We start from the raw sequence: 7,957 nt of genomic DNA on the forward strand, positions 1-7,957 counted from the left end.
AATTTATAATTTCCAAAAAAGTCTTATAAAATAGAAAAAGAAGTTAACTTTCTCAAGTTAATATAGATTGTGTACAAATCGTCGACAGCTATATGCTTGATGTTTCAGTAGTGAATGGTGCCTTCTAATTTGGGGACTAAGACAAAAGTGTGTTGTCTAAACAGTTTATTATTGCACTAGTGGGCATAAATAGCAGAATCATCTAAGAAAATGAAATAAAAACAAATATAATGAAGAAGTAAAACTCCTCAACATGCAGATAGTGTCTGTGTTAGAAAATCCTAAGAAATTTAATAAGTGTATTTGTCAAAGTTTAAGAATTAAATATTTTTTTCTGTAAACTAGCAAACTAAAAAAAAAAGCTAAAAAGAATATTTTATTAAAAGTGCTATTTGCATTTTTGCAATAAGATTTTTTTAAAAACATTAACTATTTTGGAATATCTTTTGTTTATTCATTTATTTTATTTATTTTCTTTTTTAAGCAAGACAACCCTTGGTCGACCTCACAGATTGCAAGGACCTTGTCAGCTTACAATCCCTTATTTTTTAATTTTTATGCCTACAGCACCTGGTCTTCCTAGGTGGTCTCCCATCCAAGTACTAACCATGCCCGACCCTGCTTAGCTTCCAAGATCAGATGGGATCAGGCTTGTTCAGGGTAACATGGCCATAGACTGGAATGCTTTTTATTAATGAAATGGCAGACCACTACACTGAAAATGACCACACCTTGCTGAGAAAAAAAGTTAAAAAGCTTTACAAATGTGGAGACATATATTCACGGATTAGAAGATTCTATATTGTTATGATGACAGATCTCCTTAAAATGATTGGTAGTTACAACTTTATTCTGACCAATATACCAGCAGGCTTGTAGAAATTTAAAAAGTGGATTCCAGTCTTCATATATAAATACAAAGGACTTAACCAAATCATGTTGAAAAAAATAATAATAAATTGGTATAATTTTAAACATTGAAACTATAAAGTCCTAAAATTTAAAAAGTGAAATTATCTTTGTAATTTTGATAGGAAGTATTTCTTAGGGTGGTCAAAAGAGCAACCATAAGACAAAGAAATTGATAAATTGGGCTTCATCAGAATTTGAAACTTCTGCCAATCAAAAGACATCATTAAGAAAATAAATAAGCAACTTTAAATAGTAATAGACATGCTGTTTGAGGATTTTTAAAGGATTTTTAAGCAACTAAACAATAGATTATTAATTTTTTAAGCTATAAAAATAAAATTATACTCAGCTTTGAGGAAAAAAAGTGCCTTGATTGGTATCCAATTGATGCTGTTAATACAATTATTTCTGAGTAAGATAAGTGTGACTTTAAAGGTTACACACACAAAGTATTCTTGAATAACTTTGAGAATAGAAAAGCTCTTGGAAGCTGAGATCTGTTTATCTTTACAATAAACTTTTGAAAATAAAGAAATAGAATTTTTGTAACCATACAATTTCTTTCAGGTTATCCTGTTTTATCAGTGTATGTCATTGGCAACTAAATATTATGAAGCAATATGCAGGCTTTATTCTTTAGTCACTTTTCTTCTCTAATCATGGAACACTGAAGAATAATAATTCATATGTTCAGAGAATAGCTTTAGGTTACAATAAAAGCATTAGATGTTCTTTCACTGTTTTCATATTATTTCTTAAACATGTTTTAGTATAATCTGAGTATAATTTAGTATAAGTTAGAGATCAATTAATGATCTCTAAAATGAAGGAAACGTATACCATTTCCGAAATCACTTACTATCCAAGAGCTTCTAGTAAAATCATATGAAATCTTGTTTCCAAGGGCAATTTTTATTATTACATGGATTTGCAATTCATACCACAAAATAGGTAAAAAATAAATGAGCTTTTTAAAGACTATTGGATTAAGAATCTCTGATATTTACAAATTGGTATATCTTTATATTAATCAAAATGAAATGATTCAATGATAGTATATCTGATATTTAACTGTTATTATAAACTACACCATTCAAGGAAAAAACAAATGTTGAATCAGTAATTGTCTTTTTCTGTACAACGTTAATGCAAATAGCATTTAACTAGGTCACAAACTAAAATGAGAAAAGAATTAATCTTCACAATTCAAGTTAAAAAGGAGAGTCTATCTCTTAATTGCTATAATTGATCTATAGGTCCATTCTTACTGAGAAAAAATTTCTAATAGTTGAATAATTATAAAATAAGCCAATGAAATAAATTGTCTAGACGTATTTTTTACTATTCAGAATCTCCCGTTTAATAGCTTCAGTTCCCTAGGTAACATATTGACAAGAATCTGGAATTATAAATTAGACACCATGAAAAAATCATTGTGTAAGATTTCTCAAGCTTTGAAACTTACACTGTTTATTGCTTTTATTTTTCTTTGATCTTCTAAATCTCCTGCCTGTTTCTAGCATAAATATACCAACAATATGGAGGAGGGTGCAACTACATTAAAAAAAAAAGAGCAAAATTTAGCTAAAAAATAGTAAACCATATTAAACATGAACCAATTTGATATGGCTCAAACTAGAGATTACTTATAAACATGTTTATAAAGTAACATAAAATTTCAGTTTCCAACTATGTGGTAAACATTTGACACCTAGAAATGTTAGATAAAATGAAAATGTTTTAACATGCTAAATATCGTGACAATAAATTCTTGAAGTTCAGGTCAATAAAAATATTTGCTTTGAACAAGAAGCATTAAAATAATTTCATTTCTTATATAGTTAAAAAATGAAAATGTAAAAGCAAAAAAGTGTGTATAATAATCTAAAGAGAATAAAATTATTTTGATCAAAGTTCAAATTTATAAACATAGAAAAACAATAGCTATAAAATGATGTACTCTATTCAAGGACATTAATACACAAAATTAATCTAATATGAGAATTCCTGTATGGCATTTCATGGAATTTAACAAGGTGATTCAAATTATCATTGGGAAAAAAAAGAACCATTAAAGTGTAAGACTGTACTGCAGAAACTAATAACGATCTGCCAGATAATAGAGAAATTACAAACAAAATTTAATGATGTGTTGTAGGTATGGGGATAAACAAACAGATTATTGGCATATCATAGGAAAAGCCCAGAAACAGGCTCATTCCTATATTGACAAAGATCTAGGCTGTCAGTTTCTAAGTGTTTTATTCATCACTTTAGTATCCACCATTCAAAGTTTCTAGTCACAGATATACATAGTATAATAGTTTTGTTTTGGGGTTTGTTTCCAACTCTATAGCCCATTCATTTTTTTTTTTTTCAATTGTTATATGTTACTGGAATAAGATTGGCCAATTTAACTTAATCAAAATAAGATAATTTACATCTGAGGTAGATTCCAGTTGACTCCAGTTTATTTTGTCAAGGACAGTGATCCCAGACAGTTATACAGACATGATAAACCTCTTCTGGTCAACAGCTTTGTCCTTCAGTAAACATGGAATAGTAAGAATTAAGGTCCCCATAACATTTTGGGCTGTGGTTCTCACAGAGGTATGGAGGATAACCTTAGTCAGTTTAATTAAACAAACATAAAATCTTCAAATTAATCTTAGGACTGTTTATTTTTGGTTCTCACTTTCTGAGGATTCAGTAGGTCAAAGGCAGATATTTACAGGTACAATACTAATGGAATTTGTAGTCTACATGTTGGTCAGTAAAATAATCCTCATTGGAAAAGTTGTAAACATTGGTCATTCTGACAAATATGTCATTTAAAATACACAATTTGCACAACAAAAAGATCATGGTAGGTCTCTGTATAAGACGCACTCTTAGACATAGACAGTGGATTAGCGATTACCGGAGGGAAGAGCGGAGAGGGAGTAGATAGGGGTAAAAGAGATTAAATATTTGATGATGAATGGAAATCCATGGGTGGTGAACACAATGCAATATATATACAACATACTGTTAAATTGTGCACTTGAAACTTACTGGAATTTGTTGATCAGTGTCACCCCAGTAATTAAAAAAAAAGACACACCCTGTTTGGGAGACAGTACAGACATTGTAATATCTAAAGGCAGCTACTGGCTTTGTTATAACTTGAGTTACAGTACACAGAGGGTATAATATAATTCTGATCCAAAACATGTGAAAATGTGTGGCTTTTCATTGAGTGAAAGACATAACCATCTAAATTAGCAAAATGGGAAAATGAAATGATAAGGAAGTTAAGTGCATTTCCTTTCTAACAGAACCATTAAAAATAACTTGGTTTTCTTTATGCTTGAAACAAAACTTAAACATATAACAATTAGGATATATACATAAAATTAATCTGATAGCAAGGAAGAAAAATATTTTGATGAAAATATTTTTGTTAGAAGACATCAAAACATTTAAAATCTTATTGTAAAACAATGTAATATATCTTAATTTCAAGTGATTATATAGTCTTGTATTTTCCATGTTTACATTCACAAAAGTATTCATTATTTTCTTAGGCCTATAGGCACTGCTTCTCCTCTTCATATTTAATCTTTAAAGTTATTTCATCCAGAGGGTCTTCTGCTTGTTCAAAGGTGTTTTCATTTTAATGTTAATATTCTTGGTGTACTGTCAAGTACCAATAATCAAATTGCTTTTGCAAGCTGTATAGAGATATATGTGGATATTTAGTTTTAATGCCATATGTATTTATCTAGGCAACTGTAGTGAATATTGTGGTATGTTGCTTATATATCGTTTTCTCCACTTTCAGCAATAAAATACTCCTCCCCCTAACCTGGTGTTGGGAGTCTTGGTAGCTGAGAACCATCAGCTGAGTCCCTCTCTAAGAATAATTACTATGCGAAAGCAGACCTCACATAAGGCCATATATCTTCCCTGGGCATCCTTTACCTAATGGCTGGTCAATACAGGAGTATAAATACCTGTACCTTTCCTTCAATATAGAACAACTCTGCAGGACTTTCAGCTCTAGAGTTACTTGTAAAGCCTTACTTGTCCCTGGATTTCAGTTCAACTTCTCTGTCTCCCTAACTCTTGCCACTAACTTGTCCAAATGATAAGCTTTTGCATCTGCTCTTCTAAGATGTCTACATTGATTTCTATGGATCTAGTAGAGATCGGTGTTCTTAAACCTGGGGAGGTGGTCACCTTTGCTCTAGTCAACTATACAACTAACTGGAAATTTCTGTTGAAGTGTACTGTGAAGCTTTGAATAAAGCTTTTCCTGAGAACAATATGGGCTTCAATGTTAATAATGTATCTAAGATATTTGTCATGGCAACATGGCTGATGATAGCAAAAAAGACCTGCCAGTGGAAGCAGCTGGCTTCACTGCTTAGGTGATTTTGAGGAATCATGTAGGTCAGATCAATACTGACTGTGCACTTTTGCTGGCTTGTCAAACCGCTCACATCACTTGCAAATTTGTTGACCTAAAGGAGGACTATTCACCATTCTGGTAAAAAGCTGGATGATAGCTTCAAGTTCCTGGAATTGAGTAATACTTCCATCATTGATATAGTTTCTAACAAGCCCATATATGTTGAGAACTTGTCTGACTATCTTCCTTTTGGTTGCTTTGATGTTTGTGACATGAGATACACAGTTGTTGGTATCATCAAAACAGTGGACAAGATGGTTGCTGGAACTGGCAAAGTCACCAAGTCTGCCCAGAAGCTCAGAAGGTCAAATGAATATAATCATAACACCTACCACTCCATTCTTAACCAGTGGTGAAAATAAGTCTCAGAATTGTTATGACTGACCATTAAAGTTTAATAGTAAGAGACATTAATAATAACAATTCGTAGTAAAACTTTTAGAAGGAAAGAGTATTTTGTAGATGTGTGTGTATGTCTGTGTCAGTTTTAAGTCATTAGTTTCTAAAATCAATATTTTTTTAAATATAAAACATGATCCAAAATTTGTCAAAATTTTGAAACCTGTTAAAACAAAGTTAGGGGGAGGAAAAAAAGTTCCCTGCCCCTAAAAGACAAATCCCACTCCTATCCCAGTTTACAGACTTAGTGGCACCTGCCATCTTTCCTCCCTGGCTCAACGGAGTAGATCCCTAATCACTGATTCTCCTTTCTAGCTGATCACAGCTATTTACCTATCTAGACTTAAGTGGGATACAAAATATTTAGAGAAACCTAGATGTCCTTCAGGAGACTTGTTGCTAAGTGTAATAGTGATAATTACTTGCATTACTACTACTTTCCAATCAAAAAAAAAAAAAATCGAAAACTCTTTCTTACGAAGAGATCACAATCTGAAGGCATTGCTTAAAATCTCCATCATTTTGTCAGTCTGAATTATCTTCGATGCTAGCTAAGTCAAATTTATTTAAGAGCTAGAAATCATCTAGCTGTTTCTCGACCTCATCACCTTCTAATGTCTATGTTATTTCTTTTAAAAAGACCTTAAAACATTAGCTGAGGTGGGAGGTGATAGTGGTGGAGACTTAAGAAAAGGTGCTTTCTTCTTCCTGAAGAGGAAATTTAGTGCCCTCAGCATCTTTTCCCTATCTGCTTATTTCCTCCCTACCTCTCTATCTTAAAGAAAGTGGCCCAGGCGTAACCACTGTACTCCTCTCTGTTCCCCAAGCAGTCAGCTGAACAACATGTGATGTCATTATCACAATCATGCTGGAATATGCAGGAAACAGATGGTGTAGAGAGGAAGAAACGAACAGCCCTCAGTTTTACAGTGTTCTGGGTAAGGGCTAATTACAGAACCAAGTGAGAGAGGCCCTGCAGCCATTATAAATCATGTGTTTATAAGGTTTGAGCCAAACCAGCAGCTGGAAGATGGACTCAGAGCATTTCACAGCAGCCTTCCCTCCAGGGACAGGTCCTCTGCTGGGGTTTAGGGGATGTCTTCAGAGAAGGCTGAGCAAGAGAGCAGATGAGAAAAACCTAGGCTAATTCTATTCTGTAGCCGCCCCCCAGAAAAAAAAAAAAAACAAAAAAAGACATGTACGTCTCGAGAGTAATGAACTCCCTCCCCCGCAAAAGAAAGTCCTGTATGTAAATCTCTGTCTCAGAGTGGGCTTCTCAGAAACCCTGACCATAGACAACTGGAGCCAGGAACCACCAAAGTTGCTAACTCTAAAAGGGGAGTTTGGAGTTCAATTGCTTACTGGCTGATTGGCAGTGAAAACCCCATCATTAGTGGTAGTTGGGTCACTAATAGCCATGTCTTGTGGCATGGGTATAATTATTAAAATTCCATTGATATCGAACTGAGATAACATACCAGAGGAAGAGAATGTACTGGAAAGTGCAATGACTTTAGATTTTGAGAGTTATATAGGTATAAGTAAGAATAACTTTATGAAATCCAATAGATACTGCTGAGTTCAGTTTATTCCTTAGAAACCCTGAGGATTAATCTTCAATGAAAACCTAAGTGTGAAAGCCAGATGGCTTCCTTGGTGTCATGTAGAGGGACTCTCATTTCCGCAGCTGGAATATAGAAAATACATAGGATCAGTGTTAAGACATAATTATGAAAGAGGCAGAGCTGTAGAGAAGGTTGTAGTCTCAGTCCCAGCAAAATGTTACACTAAGATCAGGGACCTGATGAGAATGATTGGGACTCTATGCAATTACCTTTACATATGCACTCAGAAATCTTCAAATCTCCGATATCCTGGGACCTTTGCACTTAAGAAATTGTCCTTCTGTGTCTCTCTCAATGCATAGAACTAACCTCCTGGTCAAAGAAAATACAGATTTGACAGAAACATTCCCGTCATTAAATTTGTTTCCTCCTGGCTACAATTTTAACAATTAGCTTCACATTAGTTTCCTGTGGCTGCTGTAACAAATTACCACACGCTTGGTGCTTATAAAAACAAACATTTATTCTCTTAAAGTTCAAAATCAGTATTATCTAGCCTAAATTAAAATGTCAAGATATGCTTTCTCTTGGGATGCTCTAGAGAAGAATCCATTTTTTGCCTCTTTCA

At 33.3% G+C, this 7,957-nt stretch overlaps 1 pseudogene; it reads right to left on the reverse strand.

Moving 5' to 3' along the window:
• Positions 1-558: 558 nt before the first annotated feature.
• On the reverse strand, positions 559-677 carry LOC111739810 (annotated as a pseudogene).
• Positions 678-7,957: the final 7,280 nt, after the last annotated feature.

Source organism: Pteropus vampyrus, unplaced genomic scaffold, assembly GCF_000151845.1.
Source record: "Pteropus vampyrus isolate Shadow unplaced genomic scaffold, Pvam_2.0 Scaffold54, whole genome shotgun sequence".
Lineage (NCBI taxonomy): Eukaryota > Metazoa > Chordata > Mammalia > Chiroptera > Pteropodidae > Pteropus > Pteropus vampyrus.